Here is an 18,691-nt window from a genome sequence, read left to right as displayed (position 1 = left end):
GCAGAAAGCTTTAAATAGAGATTCAGGTGCCAAGAACCTTCATTTATTGAACAAAAGACAAATTCTTAGCATAAGTTGAACATCCGAGATGCCAGCAAACTGGCAGATTTGTTTACTCATCTTACAGTCCACTTTTTTTTGTCGAAAACGTAGAAAAAAAAGACGCTTCTCCTGAAATGTGTTTACAGACAAATGCTATGTGAATGTAGAGACATCTGCCAACAGCAGACTGGAAGAGTGAGCAGAAATGTGTGTACGTATCACTCCTGCCCAAGGGAGAGGTGATAATTGGTAGGATGTATGGTGCAGACACTCAGCATTTAGTGGTTGATTAGCAGACAGGAGCTGTCAGCTTACAAGAATGAAGTCCACTAGGCTGGGGTTGAGGCAAGGTGCCTAAAACCACCGATAATGGTCATTTACAAAGTTGTACCTACAAACTGCATGTGGTTCTTTACCATAAACCTTTGTAGCTGGGTTTTCCTTTTCTTGCAGAAAAGATTCAGGTTGCTTCCCTAGTTCTACACCTGTATCATTTGTTTCCACCACTTCAAGGAACCTGGGGACATATATCTCTAAAAGAAATGGTAACACATTTGAGAGGAACATTCCAATTATTTCTGCAAGGGTTTTTCGTATGCCACCATGGCTGTGTAGTGTTAAGTCATCTAGAGCATACTTACAAACCTCTAGGCGTGCTCCTCTGGGAAAATACAAGTGTGAATCACAAAGTGTGTCAATGATTTTTTTTTAAAACGGGATCCACATCCTTTCTTCAGGCCATGCCACCTCTATGCCATTTATACACTCCAGGCCTCCATCACAAATGCAACAGATTGTAAGATTGGGAGCAGGGCCTTCACTCCTTTTGGTATCTGTTGAGTTATGTGTTATTCTGTAATGTGTCTATGTCGGTACAAGCCTCTCGGAAATATAAAGTCCTGCGGAATGTGTAAGAGCAATAGAAATAAAAAATAATATTATAAGAAACCTTCCTGAAGATCTGCTTTCTGGGAAGCTTTCAGAAGGCTTTGTTGATGCAGGGTGGATTTTGCTAACATTTTTCAGGAATCCAGGATGTCCCCTTTTATGCTTTCCATATGTATGCTAGAATTAGCAAACATGATTTAGAGTAGGGTCTTATGAGACTTCAAGTCCTGTATGGATTTTATCTCACTAAATGCAGTACGTAGAGTTTTGTACTGGATAGAAAAAGGCATTTGTCTGTGGCTAGAATTACTGCATATACTGTATAATGTCTCCATAAATTACTTGTTTACTACTACCTATATTGTAAGGATAGTGCTGGCAGCTGCTGTCATTTCATAAAGTACTGGGGCAATCAGTTAATGCCCATTTAGGGCTGACCAGGCTACACCAAATTGGTAAATAAAACCAACTTACAGTACCAAGTGAACTGATGACTTGTAGACTCTGTGTTTTAAGGAAGATGACCAACACTTTAAGACAGTATTTATTAGAGTAACATCAAATGTTTCCACTTCAGTCGCTCCTCTGTTGCACGTGATGACGGGCAGTGTTACTGTCTTGGGTCCAGGCGCTGTTACTTTCACTCCGGTCAGCTGAACTCTGTTGTGCTCCACGTCGGGCTTTGCAAGTAGCCTGGCGTGCTCCCATGTGATTGGCTGCCTAGACTTATACTTATAATAATAACAATAATACTTATTGAAAGATCCACCTCACCTGGTGAGCAAAAGCCGGCAGCAGCACAGCAGTCCATTTAATTCCTGGCACTTTTGGTACTGCTAAGTCAGGGAGCTGTGAGGTCAATTCATAGCTCCTTAATGTAATCCCTGGGTGTTGCTGCTTTCTCTTTAAATCCCTGGACTTATGACACCCACTGCCAATTAACGATTTATATTCTCTGGGTCAGTCTTGTAATCTCTGATCTTGCTTAGCTTGTTTATATTCCTATTTTCTGACCACGGCCTGTTTCTTGACCATTCTTTGCTGATTTTGCACCAATGCCATCTTCTTGATTTTGACCCGACAACATTGACTTCTTTCGCCTCTGGTTCACTCCTTCGGCCCACAGCCTTTCCATGGAAGCATTGTACAGTGGAACCAACTGTAAGACCAGATGACATGTACAGGGGTTAATGGGTGAAGTACAGGGTTCTTCTAAAATCTTCCAGAAGGAGTGGCTAGCGACAAGTCTGCCTGAGGTAGCCTTTTTGAGTCTATGGCCTCTGACAAACAGAAAACCAAGAGTGGCATTGTGAAAGAGGGATATGAAGTACAGGGTTCTTCTAAAATCTTCCAGAAGGAGTGGCTAGCGTCAAGTCTGTATGAGTTAGCCTTTTTGAGTCTATAGCCTCTGACAAACAGAAAACCAAGAGTGGCATTATGTAGGAGGGATAATACTGGACATAGGAATATTTAGAAGAACCATATTTGGCCATTTTTGTAAGACTGACCCATTTTCCATTATTTTTTTTCTCCACATCCATTAATAGTACTAAAACTGTTATTAAATTGTCTTGAATAATACTGGACATTGGAGTATTTAGGAGGGCCATATTGGGCCATTTTTGTAAGACTGGCTCATTTTTCGTTATTTTTTTCTCCACATTCATTAATAGTTTTAAAACTTTTACAAAATTTTCTTGAGCTCGAAACATTCACTTTTGCAGATTTCTTATTTCAGGTGATACATACTTCAATCCACAGTAACTTTACCAGTTTTCCCAAAGTGTATTGTTTCATATTTCACCCTTAGGCAAATCTGTTGGTATCACAGATAAAAGAAGTCGAGCTGCCGTGGGCTGTCCCCCGCAATTCCAATCAGGTGGTCATTTAGCGCTTGCAATAAGTATCTCCTACCTCATTCCCTTCTTATTGAAATGCTTTGCCATTCCCAGTTTTGGATATGCCTCGATTCTTTCCATTTCATTCTTTGAAGCCTGTACTAATGCATCTCTAGTTCCTGCTTATCTCAAAGTCCTGTCGCACACTTGTCTGCCAGACATCATTTCCTTCAGATTTTTTCCTGTTCCTCTGTCTCTCTTCTCCTCTTTATTAATCCCCCTCCCTTCTTGCCATGTTCATTCCTTACAGTAAGCATCCTGAAAAAAAAATTCACTTTCAGCCCACCGCCCAGCTGCTTCTGCTGACAGCAGGAAAACCTCCAGAGTCCTCCTGTTAATTCAGCACAAATGGTTCTCTGGTTTTCTCTAACACTCCGCTCAGTTTGGCATCTCTAAGAAAGTGCATGCACAGATTTGAAAGACTGAGACATATCTCACTATTTCTTGATTGCACATATGTAGTGGGGATGTGTAGTAGATAAGTCACACTAGTGTACAAGAAGATTTCAGTACGAGATTGAAGCTGAAATTATCAGCTGAGAGGAGGACTACAGATAATATAGTAATAGAAGTTGCAAGAACTGGAGGTGAGCTCCTCTACCTAGAGTTTTCTTCTAAAGTAAAAGACAAGCATTGATATTCAATCTGACCAAATATGATAAATCAAAATTGGCCAAACCTGCTAAATTTTAGCAAGATCAGCCACCAATCCAAAGCCCCCCATTGCCTGCTGTGGAGAGTACATGCATGATGGGAACCAGCTCCTATCTGAGTCTGAGAGCCACAGGCAAGTCATTAATTAAGTAAAATGATTCGGTCAGGTCAAGCTGCCAATGCAGCCGAAACCCTCGTAACACACCTAGCAGCTCAAGTTAAGCCTTCAAAATATTTCTGCCAATGCTCAACTGTAGGTTGGCAGAGCTTCAACTGGAGTGGGACAGTGTGGTTTTACCTTAAGGCTGGGGTCACACTGGCGACTAAAACGGACGAGTGCAATGCGATAAAAAAATTGCATTGCACTCGGACCAATGTTAAACTATGGGGCAGCTCCCAGCAGCCGATTTTTTGTCGGTCATTTTCCTCGGTCTGAGACAATCCTGCGATTGTCACGGACACTCGGCCGACTCTCAGCTTACTCGCACCCATATAAGCCTATGGGTGCGAGTGAGACAACGCACATTACTCAGATATCATCCAAGTAATGTGCGTTAAACACTGACCTCGGCAATGGAGGAGAAGGAGAAATTAGTTTCTCTGCCTCCTCTGCAGCTGTGCTCCGATCCGCTCTGTGCGAGAGGCGCGGAGCACAGACGCATGACACCCAGCTCCCGCTCGCAGCAGAGCAGGAGCAAAGGGTCATTAGCATATCGCTCTCGCATCAGATGCAATAAGCTAGTGTGACTCCAGCCTAAAAGTTATATCCATGTGTGCATAAAGTGAAGCCTGTTTTCAGCTTTTCCACCATGCCAAATTTTCCAAATCTGATATGTCACTTTATGTAGTAACTCTGGAATGCTTCTAATTTTCCCAAGTAATCCTGAAATCGCTTGCTTTCTAGACATATTGTACTATTTGTTAGCAGTAAATTTAGGTCAATATAATTTGCATTTATATAATATTATCTAAAATTTCCAACTTGGAGTCTCCACATTTAAAAAAATTATGGCCACACACAAAAAATGGCATCAATTTCCTCAGAAAAGAAATAGTGTACTGAGGCTCTGACACCCCTTCCACTACAGGCAACCCACCAGATGGAGACCCAACTTGGAGTCTACACATTTATAAAAATTGTTTGTAGCTAGAGATGGGAGAACCCGAACAGTAAAGTTCGGCATCCGTACTGAACACCTACTCTTCGAGCATGGACACCGAATACGGACTTCACCAGAAAATCTGTGTTGCTGTTTGGGTTCGGTACCCTGAAAACTGAGTGTTTGTCACTCTGTCATGTGCATGACCGCGCGGTAAACACTGCTTCTAATCAGCGCTTAAAATATTTACCGCCGGTCAGACAGCCGAAGTTCGACAATGTGAGACAGCAGCTAAGATTGAAGGTAAAAAGCTGACCTCTCATCAATACTGTCAGCTGATGGGACTACTATCATTCTGTTTTCCATCTGTACTGTGGGGGTCTTTCACTCTTTTTTCTGCCCTCCCTCTGTAGTGAAGGCACTGTCACTCTCTGTCTGTCTTCCATGTGTAGTGGGTGATATGCAACTGTGTTCCTGCCCTCCATGTCTAGTGTAGGGTCTATTACTCCCTAACTGCCCACCATGTGCAGTGTGGAGTTTATCACTCTCTATCTGCCCACCATGTGTAACATTTAATCTGTCACTCTCTACCTACCCTCCAAGTGTAGTGTGGGGTATGTTACTCTTTATCTGACCTCCATGTGTAGTGTGATGTAGTGGGGGATCTGTCACCTTATACCTGCGTCTGTGAGCTCAGAAAATAGAGACACACACCACTTTTTTTTTGCAAAGTTATGAATTTTTCAAGTCACTAAAATGAAAAAAAAAATGTAGTTTTGATTTCGTATAATCAAACTAACTCGTAAAATTGTGTTGCCAGGTCAACACTGTATAAACAAAGCCCATAAATCAATGTTGGAGTTAGATATTTTTCGGTAAATTATATAGTAAAATAAATGTTGTCGATCAAATCAACAAGTTGTACAGCAAGAAAAACAATCCCTGACACAGCTATATTGATGAAAAAGTTAAAAAAAGTTATGGCTGTTGGAAGAAGAGGTGGGAAAAATGAAGGTGCAGAAATGAAAAATCTGGTGAAAAATAGGCGGCTATTTTTTGAGTGGTGTAGTCTGGGATGGAAATCATTCTGCTCCTCCTGGTCTCCTCACTTGCATTGCTATCCTGTCTCACAATAATTCCATTCCTGGACACCATTCCTGGTCCAGGCAGTTGTACTTTACTTAACTAAAAATGCAAGTAGGTTAGATTCAAGGATGGCTGGCTCTTCCTGGTTAGATGTAAACATTCGAGCATGTTGATGAATTCAAGAAGAAAATAATGTATTATTAGCTATGATGGACACAACATCATTGATCAAGACAATAAGTAGTTAATTTAAAATGACTGCTTCTTTTTACTATAAATTACTCATCTCCGCTTGTATGGCGTCTCACAGAGGCCACAAAGCGCTGGGCAGACAGATCACCAAAATTCCAAAGGGAAAGAAGACATCTCTGTTTCATAGGCCCAGAGACACCTGTTGCTTGGCAACACCATTTAACTAGATGGATAAAGGAAATGTGAACAGGAGGATCAAACTGGGGAGAAAAAGGAGCGTCACGTAAACTAAAGGAAAAGCATCTGTCACCGGAGTACGAGGCAGCCTTTAGTGGTTTGCAGTGGAGTTTTTTTTTTTTTTTCATTTTTATGTCTTTTCATGGTATTGATCATACATCACCAATGCGATGCCATAGCAGAAACAACAATATTTTAACATCCAAAATACATAGTTGAGATGTTTGATTTTTCAACATCACAGATTGATCTTTACCCCAGATGATGCATAAAGTTCTTGGTTTCACAAGATGGTTCTATATTACCGCAATACACCCTACTGGGTTTTTACCATTGCATCCATATCAGTTAACTCTCTGATGATTGAAGTCCCATGTCATAGCTAGGCTTTCTTCCACCAATCTGTGCTTTCAATATCTTGACCAAGACAGAATGGCTTGCTGATGTTTCCCTTGGCACCCAACACCAGGCACACATGGTGCCCTCTATCTACCTGACCTCTATCTTAACATTAGGCATTGACATGAACTTAGCCTGCAGGCATGTCTCATTGATTCACAAAAGAAGTGTAAATGGTTATAAGGAATCCATAATTATCAAATCTTTAAAGAAATAGGGTATGGTTGAAGTTAGTTTCAGACAGAAACTACTGGATCAAGATGGTGAACAAAGCACAACAGGAAAATTAGGACATTGCATCATCATCAAAAACATTCTTACAAGGAAAATGTAAATGTTTCTCAAAAAGGTTGAAGACCCAGACTCAACTATTATTGGCCTTAGAAAATAATTGTGCAGTTAAAAGGAAGGATCGGCCCATGTGCAACTATCCCCATGAAGTCTGGCAGAGTCCAGCTCCTCACAACCAGTATTCTTAAAAACAACTTTGTTTACGCACTTCCCATATGGTAGTAGAATACTTTAAACATCCCAAACGTTAATACTCATAGAACATTTATTAGGCCTCTCCTCACTTAGTTTTCTGTGTTGCGCCTGTCACATAATCAGCCTTAGGCCAACTATGTAGCCATCTTCAAGCCTTGGATACCAGTAGAGAAGTTACTGGACTGGAACTGTGCTATTCCTCTTGGGTTGGAGCTCAGGCTTGTTCTCCTTACTGTTTAACACTACACTATGATCATCTCATTATTCCTCTATGACTAGGAGATAAGGCTGGGACTCACACTTTCGTTTTTCAGCACACCTGAGCCAGACCACTATCTCTATACTGGTATGCCACCATAATATACTGGGGGCCATTTATATGGATACTCCTGGGTGGGCCATGTGTATGGATACACATAAATAAAATGGGAATGGTTGGTGATATCAACTTCATGTTTGTGGCACATTAGTATATGGGAGGGGGAAACCTTTTCAAGATGGGTTGCGACCATGGTGGCCATTTTGAAGTCAGCCATTTTTTAATGCAACTTTATAAATGGCTCACCCAGGTGTATCCATATAAATGGCCCATCCTGTATTGTGGATCTAGATAGTCATACCATTTGTTATGGGATTTTGATCATTTGATGGAACGTGTGATCTTGCCAGAAAGACCAGCACTACAATGACACCTTATTTCTGGAAGATTGATCTCTAAAAACGGGTTATAGTCTACATGGATTTATACTAGTATGTTATGGTCTTCTGTCATTTTAACCATTTACATCACGTCCGTCTTCCCATGTAGTTTTTCTTTCATCATTAACCTTTTCTTTATGTTAGAGCGCTGGATTTGTTTGCCTGTTATTATACATAGTCTTATTGGTTTACAGCCATGGCCTTTTTTTTTTTTTTTTTTTTTTTTTTTTTTCCCCCCCTGTACAAGCGCTATATGAGAGGTTATGACATTAGATACACTCTATTTGTTATGGTATTTCCCGGGTGTGTTTTTCCTGCTAAATGTGGATGATCCTTCCTGGTAAATTTGTGTTTGCTATCATACGTATATCTATAGCTCAGGCTTCCACAGAGATCACCTTTAGTGCTATTCAAGCATTGTTAGGGCTGCTTAGTTATGGTCATTTTTGGTGCAGCATTCCTGTTTATCTACGCTGTTAGACATGTACGGTGATAATTCCCTTTATTTATGATAGGTGGGGTTTGACTCATTGAATCCAGCTATTTGCCGGCGCCGCTGTCTGTTTATTTATAGCCACAACCATTCAGCCGTTCATGCATCTCCCTGGCATTATAGGGTTGCTGGGTTACAGACATTTCCGGTACAGCGTCAGGTCACTAAGTTAATGGGCAGTATTGTGCTGTGCTATTTAAGCCATTATATATGTTTAGTCATCCCTTATCACTGTTCAGCTGTCATTCTGGTGATGTATGCCGGACTTTGTTTATCTAAGGCTGAGCGTTTATCTAAGGCTGAGCATTCATCTCGCTTTGTGGTTTCCTGACAGCGGCAACCTCCTGTTTCACTGCGCAAGACAGGAAGCTCTTGTATTGTTTCTGGAATCAGGCGTCCCACGTGGAGTCTGGCATACGCTATGGTGTCTGAGTAAGTGTTACCCCTCCTCTGTATTTTTATACCAACATGGCATTATCTACCTTTGCATTATGCATTATACAGAGTGTATCTGCAGTGTGTATTCGCTGCCTTCCGTAACAGTTTGTTATGCTAATGTGGACTAATTGTCTGCCCTATGGGAGGTCAGTAGATGCTTTTTTTCACATCCTGGCTCCTTTAATAAGGCCCTTCTCTCGCCCCACTCTCTGCTTGACAGCATAGAGGGCGGCAGGACTTTATGTCCCTCTACTTTAATATTTAGGCACTCCTTCTCTACAAGCAAGCATGTCCCCTGAAGAGTTGTCTTGGACGAAACGCGTAGGGACGAATTTATAAGGGAGAGTGCAGGGCTTCTTATGTATAGGGGTAGTTGTGGACTGCCCTTGTAAGGGCAGGAGCTTTGGGGGATAGACTATTTATAGCCCCATAGGGATTGATATAGGGACTGTCATCCCTTCGTATCCTGGATGTCTACCTAACAGGGGATTATCTGGTGCTCCGTTGCCCTCGCTTTGGAATTGGTGAGACCGTTCCTTATTTATTTATATGTACATTTATTAAACACCAGCAAGTATTTTTTTATAATATAAGCTAGGACTGTTTTTTCTGGTCTTATGTGACTGAGTGCAGTAGATTTGCTGTGTCCACATATAAACATTGGTGGCACAGCTTTGTCATATTCACTGCCTCAGCAATCAGGATTCTGGCTGTTGTTATTGCAGTCGAGTTCTGTTTTATCCTATAGAGGGCTCACTAGTCTCTATGGACCATCACGTTATATGGTAGAGACATAGCCCCTGTTATGGTTTATTTTTCACATGGGTGATTTGTGTTTTTTTTTTTTTTTTAGGTTACTTTTTGAGTATTAAAAGTTACGTTTTATTAGTCCTTTTTGCTGTATTGGGATTATTTATAGGATTATTTATTGTATTTATTACACAGATTTTGCTTTGTTATCTCTAAAAACGGACATCCTTTCGAAGGGTCACTGAATTGTTAAGTATTTTAGGCTGTATACACCAACACGGCAAACTTAGGAAAAATAAATATTCATATAGTGTATATTTATCAAAATTAGTAGGGTATTTATTTTGGAGGAAAATTGTATCTAAAATCATCTTTCTACAAGCCATTTCTCCAAATGAAATGAATCTTCATGTTCTATAGCACACTGAAAATTATGAAAAAATTTGTACACAGAGAGGATGCTCCATGGAGAGAATCAAACAAGGGCCCCCATTGTGTTGCTTTATTTTACCACTTAAGACAGTGAAATCCAGAGTCTGTGTTCCCCCCTTTAGACCCTTTTTATGGTCTTCGGACCAATTTAGTATCTGGTTGCTTGCCTTGCTTGCTAAATATGCAGTTCAAGTTCCAGATGAGTCCCACATAGCCTCAAGTCTAATACAGTTAGGTCCATATATATTTGGACAGAGACAACATTTTTCTAATTTTGGTTATAGACATTACCACAATGAATTTTAAACAAAACAATTCTGGTGCAGTTGAAGTTCAGACTTTCAGCTTTCATTTGAGGGTATCCACATCCAAAGCAACCCAGGAGTTTATTAAAGCAAAGAAGTGGAATATTCTTGAATGGCCAAGTCAGTCACCTGATCTCAACCCAATTACGCATGCCTTTCACTTGTTAAAGACTAATCTTCAGACAGAAAGGCCCACAAACAAACAGCAACTGAAAACCACCATAGTGAAGGCCTGGCAGAGCATCAAAAAGGAGGAAACACAGTGTCTGGTGATGTCCATGAGTTCAAGACTTCAGGCAGTCATTGTCAACAAAGGGTATTCAACCAAGTACTAAAAATGAATATTTTATTTAAAATTATTGAATCTGTCCAATTACTTTTGGTCCCTTTAAAAACAGGGTGGCATATGTTAAGGAGCTGAAACTCCTAAACCCTTCATCCAATTTTAATGTGGATACCCTCAAATGAAAGCTGAAAGTCTGATCTTCAACTGCATCTGAATTGTTTTGTTTAAAATTCATTGTGGTAATGTCTATAACCAAAATTAGAAAAATGTTGTCTCTGTCCAAATATATATGGACCTAACTGTATTACAAAAATGGGTACTGCCAGGAAGAGGCTCCCTCAATTCACGTACCCTCTAGTTTCTATATGGTCTGCTTCTATGATGTATATGCCCAGTAAATGGGGGAATTTTATTACAATTGTTGTAAATGAACACTTATAAATCTCACATTGTTTTGCACATTTATAATCATCAGCTATCTAAACCTTCAATTATTTCTTTTCCTTATTTTCTTTGTCTCGGAAGGGATATCCCCCAGGTATGGATCCTGAGAGGATAGCTGGGACATTGAGAAAAGATGTCAGCATACCGCACACGGGCTTAATTATTTTCCAGATACTGTCGATAGCAGAGAAGCTTGGGATGTCTGATTTACTCTAATGCATTAGCAAAAAGGTTACAAAGTGTGTTCTGATGGTTTTTTTCCTTTTAGCTTTGCCAATAATGTAAACTATCTTGATATTATCAGAGAATGAAGATTAACACTATTTCCTTGCATTGACAGGGTGATGCCTGGAACCCTGAACACCCACAATTCATCCAGACTTGTCAAGCAGTGTTCATTTAGAACAAGACTCTTTGATTGGTGGACTGTTTCAAGAGTTCTCTGAATCGATGATCTTACAGACATCCTGATGTAAAGAAGGTCCACCGAGAGCACTCAAAATAAACAGCTCTCACTGTCGAAGCGTACTGCAATACTTAACAGGATGACGTGAAGCTACCATTGTAGTATTGGCAAAGATCATAATGTTAAAAACTGACAGCATTTTCATAAAACTTATTGCAATTATGCTATAATGTACACAAGTCCAAATGTGAGTGTTTCATAAATGGACTTTTCAAGTGCATTAACATCTACAACGAAACAAGATTGCATCACTCATGCAAAATTTTTCAACTTTTACCTCCAAACTTTCACAGAACAGAAATAGGGACAAACTATGCATCGCACTACTGGAGCTGCGGCAAAATTTTTGATGTTCCTTTATTTACACCTCTTTACCACACCCAACTACTATTTTTTTTTAACCCTGGCAGGGGGACATAATAAAGGGTGCATGGTAGCAGTGAGAGGCATTCAGTAGACCAATTGGGACATCAGGGCATAGACCTAAATCCGGGACTGTTTCGCTGTAACCAGGACTGTTGGGACCTATGGATTTATTTTTTGTTCATTCATTCATAGTTGTAGCAGCCATGCATTTTTAATTTTTATATTTTCACTGTGTACATATGTAAGGTTCAAGCAGGAACGCGGGATGCAGTGATGGACAGGAGGCAGAGCAAGGGTAAACTGGTTTATATACAGGTGAAATACTCCACGCAGGGAGGTAAAGGGTTAAACAGTGAATTAAACCGAATAAATGCCAAAGATATGGTGAAGTGGGGAACTAAGTTTGCGATAATGGCAGTTCGTTAGCACGTGAGTCAGGAAGTCCTTAAACTGCAGCTACTGCTGCGAACTCCATAAAGTCGGCAATGGCTGATGGGGTGTATCTTCCAGTAAGGTCCTGTGTGCAACAAACCCCATCTTCTGGTGACAACGGTTGGTCTTCGACACGCTCCACTGCCCCTAGTCCATATACTACTGTGGCTCCACAACTATTCTTCACTGAAGTCAGGTCACAAGTGTCGGCAACTACTCGCTGCCAATGTCAGGACGCAAGTGTCAGTCTCATATGCGGTCCTTCTTGGGCAGCGTGTGTGCGGTACTCACAGTCAAGTAGTGTACAGCACCCAGTTCTCTGGCAGTCACTGGACACACACTGCATGTCCCGCTCTCCCTGGTCCCTGCTGTTGGTGGCGGGCAATGCTGGTCTGTGTGGCACTGGTGCTCCTGGCCGGAGCACTCCTCTCTGTGGCTGCTGCAACACCCGGCTCGGTTCTGCTCTGTGTGCACGGCTCTGCTCTGCACGGCTCTCCTCTGCCCGGCTTTGCACTGCATGGCTCTGCTCTGCAGAAATCTCTCTCTCCAGATTGCTACTGGGCACACTACTTCCCTCAATGCAGCAGTCTCCATTCTTCAGGTTTGCTGCAGCATGGCCTGTCACAGCCCCGGCACTCTCTGGAGGGGAAGCAGAGTGCGCTGCTCACTGCTCTGCATTGGCGCCACACTGACTTGTTTCTTGTGCTTTTTCCTTCTATTCTTCCGCTGCTGCACACGCTTTTCTTGCTCTCCCCGTCCCCCTTGATCAAGGGGAAGGTCCGGCTCACTCAGGCTTCCCCCATTGAAAGCAGGTAAACGGATGTAGTAACGTCGGAGGCAGAGCAAGGGTAAACAGAGGGGTTTAATATAACAGCTCCACACAGGGAGGGGTGTGTAAATGGAAGATAGGGTAATAAAACCGTATGTGATTAACCTAGGGGCAACAGGTGTATAATAAGGTAGGGGAGAGATCAAAGGTATCAAATTTATCATTCCGGCTTTAATGAGGAGCCGTCTCTGAGATGATAGTGATGGCATTCTGGCCTGAACGCTTGAAGAATCCGGTGTCATCCTGGCGAGGAAGGGGCCTTAGATTCTGGTGTCGTCGGTGGTCTTGAGATGTCTGGCCGAAGGTCCTGGGTCCAAGCAGAGATCTGCTGGCGGAGGACCAGTCCTTCTTTTTAAGTGCACTGGAGTACGTGGGAGCGGATATAGCAGGCTGCCGCACACCATCTGCGACCTGGTCGTCCCGTCTGGGAGTGTGCCCTCTATGGTCTGGTCAAGAGGAGGGATCACTCATGGTCAGTGCTATTACAGGAGTCTGCACTGTCAGTGATCTCTGGAAGTGTCTCCACCTGAAGTCTCTGTTAAGCTTCCATAGGCCACTCTGGCTTGGGCCTACTTTGTCCTGACCGTGCAGCACAGGAGGGGTCACACTCTGTCCCTGCACACTACAGCTTCCCGCACACTCTGCCCTTATTCCCACGCACTGTCATCTTTTATGTCCTACATGCCCCCTGGTCTCAAGTTCAAAGGCCTGTCTGAAGAACTAAACTCTCCCCCCTGCAACTCGGGTGACAGCATCGGTGGTTCCGGACTCGTCCCAGACATGGCAGGCCGAGGCCGTCTCTCCTCCATACATTCCCCCTTTCACTGTGCTTGCCATTCCATGGGTGAGATTTCTTGCAGCAGGATTTTGCATTCTCCTATTCCTTTCACAATTTGTCATCAGACAAATGTTCCTGATCAAAATGGTTAGCGGGTCTTCCTGCAGTTCAGCGTTCAGAGCAAAGTAAACTGGGAGTCACTGTCGAATCCTGGGAGGTGGTTGGATTTGGTTGGACCATCAGGGCCGGGGACATGCCCGATTCAGGTAGAACAATCATTTCTGGAATTACAGGAGCCTCAGGAGTTTCGGGTGTCTCAGGTGCCGGTTCTTCTTTCTCCCTCACTGGCAATTGTTCAGCATATTCCTCTTCCTCGAATTAATGGAAGGCTTCCGGCAGGAGAAACCTCTTCTTTTTTTACAATTGGATCGTGGGATACACATGGCTGAAGCATGTTTCTTTGCACCACATGGGAAGGGGCAACTTCTTCAGGTCGAATTTCATAGACTGGCCCTCCAAGGCAGATTCGACGTACGACCCGGTGTGGTGGTGTTTCTGTCCACCAAGAGGTGAGCTTTCTTTGCGGTGCTTGTCTTTCACCAGCACCTGATCTCCAGCCTGTAGAGCTGTCCATTGCAGTGGGGCCACTGCAACATGTTCCAACTCTTGAAACCTAGATGCTGATGTTCTCACACCCAGTTGGGCACCCCCTACGTGGATAGCCCTCCTACGGGTCCAGTTCCAGCTCAGTAATTTCCTTGACAGACCTGCCGAAAAGTAGGGAGTAAGGTGTGTATACTATAGTGTTATGGACTCTTTTGTTATAAACCAACACCGGCTGTTGCAGAAATTCCAGCCAACGGGCCTTATGATGCTCCTCCAGCATCCTTAACATTTGAATGAGGGTGCAGTTGAAACGTTCACAGGCCCCGTTGCCCTGAGGGTGGTAAGGGGTTGTCCGCAACTTTTCAATCTGGTATAAGTGATGCAGCTCTTCCATCACTTTCCCCAGGAAGCAGGCTCCCTGATCTGAATGTATCCTCTTCAGACAACCGTACACTTGGATGAAATTCTTACAGATAGCATGGGCTGTGGACTCTGCAGTTTGGTCTCTCGGGCACTCAGAGAAGCCACTTTCCTCTTAGTTTCTGTCAGATTCTCTCTCAAGGCTATGGTTTCTTGCCGCAGATCTTCGGCCCAACCTGGTTCAGTCACCGAGCTCATGGCTAACTCTCCACTCCGAACTTTTGCCACCGGCACTGTCACCCCCTGCTCCTACTCTCATGCCCGTGCTTCACCTCCCACCTCTGCAAACGTTATGTTTGGGTTCACTCTCAAGCACTCTCGTAGGGCCTGTTTTAGCAGGGCATCTCTCAGCCCGGTCACCAACTCCCAGAGTACTACGTCAATGGGGCCTATTCCCACCCAGTCTTTTTTGGTCACGGCTGTGTGAATCTCCTGTAACACGTTCATGTACTGGTTCACTGTCTCCCCCTCCCTTTGCATCTGACTAAACAGGCGTGAACTCAACTCTCCTACATCTGTGGGGTCCCCATATGTCTCCTCTAGTATATGTAGGACCTTGTCAAATGTGTCACGCTGTTGGGGGGGGTTTCAAAATCACTGAATCTTTGGACTCTCCCTCCAGTGCCATTACGGCGACCTCCGCCTGCAGTGTGGGCACCATAGGGTGCATTTTCATCATCCCCCTAATACATTCAGTCCAGCTCCACAACATGGTATTGTTGCACCCCAGGAGTTCAGGTAACACAGTGGTATTGCCTTCCTCTCGGGGAGGATGATGCCATGCCTGGAAACAAGGAGGATCCCTTTGACAGGTAATCTGACTCCACGTTCTGACTCCAGGCCAGAAGGGGGAGCTCTAGATCCAGTTTCAGGGGAGCTTCTCTAGATATACTGTATATATATTCTGGCTTGGAGGAGGAGTTAGATAGTTCTGTCTGGAGATTGTATGAGACAGCTAAGGAGGAAGGAGCACAGGAGAAGTGAGGAGCTGGAGGGGAGCTGCGACTGGGCTTCCTCCATGCTAAAGTGCAGGAACCGGACACTGGGAGTCTGAGGCTGTGTGGGACTGTATGCCCCACAGCAGAAACCGGAGGGCAGGAGTAAGTAACTTGCCCACATCTACACCCTGAGGTACAGCAACATACAGAGCCCAGAGTCACTGTGAATAGAGACCCCTATAGAATGGCTCGCATTGCCTACCATGCAGGTATTGTCTCAGGACAGAGAGAGAGGACCTTGAAAGAAGCCATAGGAATCAAGGGACTGTTATCCAGCGTGTAGAGGAAGGTTCCCAATCTGACCTGTAAAGGGAATTCAACTAATTTCCAGGCTGCCTGGACTCCACCGTCACCTGTTGCTGGTAACCTAGACTGTGGCCGTAAACCACCAGTAAACCAGGTAAAATGACTGCAACCTTGTGTCCTCTGCATATTTCTGGCACCACACTATCTTTGCCGAATACACCAGGTGCCCTGGGGACTCAGCTTCACCTGTGGGAAGCCGTACCATCCTTGCTGCAGAGCCATCACTCCCCAAAGGACCCCTTTAAGCAGCATCGATCACCCCTGAACGAATACCACAGGTGGTGTCACGATAATTCTTATTTCTAATAACCCCTTTAAAGACCTTCCCTTTAATTTGGACTCCCAGGGCCATGGACCGGGCTGCTGCCACTGTGACCACCCCTTTAATGACCACTGGACCCGGCACCGAGTCCCCCTAGGATCTGGTAGGCGCTCCAGTATTGATCCCATTAAACTTTGGCAAGTTAGTTAGCATAGCCCCTAGAGAGATATTGGACCTGGGGAGTACACCAGATGCTTGGTTTGCCCCCTCCGAAATTGAAGACTGCATCCTGCCAACTACGCCCTTTTATGTCCTACATGCCCCCTGGTCTCAAGTTCAAAGGTCTGTCCGAAGAACTAAACTGTCTCCCCTGCAACTCGAGTGACAGTACCGGTGGTTCCGGACTCGTCCCAGACAAGGCATGCCGAGGCCGTCTCTTCTCCTTACACCAGGCTGCAGGGGAAGGTCCGCCTCCTTCAAGCTTCCCCCAGAACAGTGGATGCAGCCTCTCAAGTTCCGGACCCGGTATGCAGGCAAACAGTGTCTCTTCATCCCCCATACACATAAATGCATTTTTGCTAGATGAGCCGTAGATTTATTTAGCATAAAGTAAGAACACTAGTAAAAAATGCATCTGTAACTTTAAGTGCAGAAGCAAAACTTTTCTGTATTATAAAAATGCATTTAAAATGCTGCTTTTTATCAGAAACAAAAGCACATCAAAGGGAAAGATCCATTAATAGAATACAGCAAAAATGCAATAATCAGAGGTTAAAGATTATTATTGCTTTGTGTGGTGCGGACGCCGTCAGGAAAGAAACAGATAAAAAACAGCAGAAGAAAGAAGCATAAAAAAGCAGCAGAAGAAAGTAGCATTTACACTATGTGTGAATACAGTGTCAGTCTTCTATTTTTATTGAATTTTATGGGTTAATGGAGAAAAAAATCAATCACGCTTGTTTTTACACCATTTATCATCTACATAATATAACGGTAGGAGCGTCACTCTGTCTGAAGCCTTTATAGACTGCACAAGAGCGACGCTCCTAGCGTTAGATTATGAGTGTCCGTATTCAAGAAAAAATGGCGCCGGAAAGCGCAGACTGCCCTGGCGCCGAAATCTGTGTCACAATCCGGCCCATATCACTTAGTTTCCACCCCCACAGTGTCCCCACGCCCCCTGATTCCGGCCCATAAATGTCCCCTTGCTCCCGGAATCAGGGGGCGTGGGGACACGGTGGACACAATCCCGCCTTCATGACACAGCAATTACTTACGCCCCCTGATTCCGGCGCATGAATGTCCCCCTGCCCCCGGAATCGGCGCCTGCGCAGTCTGCGCTTTCCGGTGCCATTTTCTTGAATACATACTACAGTGTGTCTTCCAGAAAATGGCACCAGAAAGCGCGGACTGCTCATGCGCCGATTCCGGGAGCAGGTGGACATTTATGAGCCGGAATCAGGGGGCGTGGGGACACGGTGGACACGATCCCTCCCTCATGACGTTGTGGCAGTTCATGCCACAGCAATTACTTACTTAGGCCCCCTGATTCCAGGGCATGAGTGTTCCCCTGCTCCCGGTATCGGCACCTGTGCAGTCCGCGCTTTCAGGCACCATTTTCTGGGATACTGCAGTGTGTCCAGTGCGCCGGAAAGCGTGGACTGTGCAGGCGCCGATTCAGGGAGCCGGGGGACATTTATAGGCTGGAATCAGGGTCCGTGGGGACACGGTGGACACGATCCCGCCCTCATGATGTTACTTACATACATCTGAAGAGACACTGCTGTGCGGACTGTGCAGGCGCCGATTACTGCATCACAATCCCGCCCTCTCATGATGTCGTGGCATTTCCGCCCACAATAATGATTTTGTTACAGATATCAGGAGCATGTGTAAGAATATCTACACTATACAATACGTCAGCAAAGCTACCAAGTAACTTTCTAAAGAATATATAACATACGTCTGTGGAGCAAGGCAGCCACTTTCGACTCAATACCACCACAGTGTTTGTTGCCATCACTGATTAAAACCGGGGCGCAGGATGGGAGCAGCACATGACAGGATGGGGACCATATACCATGGCGTAGAACGGGTTCAATAGTTATGTACTTATAATACCAGTCACATTCAAGTTCAGAAAATTCTTAGACTTGGCATGGGAGCTTGGGGAAAAGAACAAACAGATGCCAGAAGAGCAGAATGTTGGATCCGGATGTTTGGAGCAGGCTCAGAAACTGATAGATGATGGCTGCATCATACTGCTGGCATCTTCCGCTAACTGCAGTGATTAGAGGTGGCTGTGTTTAACAATATATATGCTGCTGTCAATCTCTGACAGCGGCATTTAAATGGTTTTGCTGTCTGAGCACAATCATGGAATGCCACTTAGATACCAT

This window comes from Ranitomeya imitator, chromosome 4 (genome assembly GCF_032444005.1).
Source record: "Ranitomeya imitator isolate aRanImi1 chromosome 4, aRanImi1.pri, whole genome shotgun sequence".
Taxonomy (NCBI): Eukaryota; Metazoa; Chordata; class Amphibia; order Anura; family Dendrobatidae; genus Ranitomeya; species Ranitomeya imitator.
Note: the sequence above shows the minus strand (reverse complement) of the source record.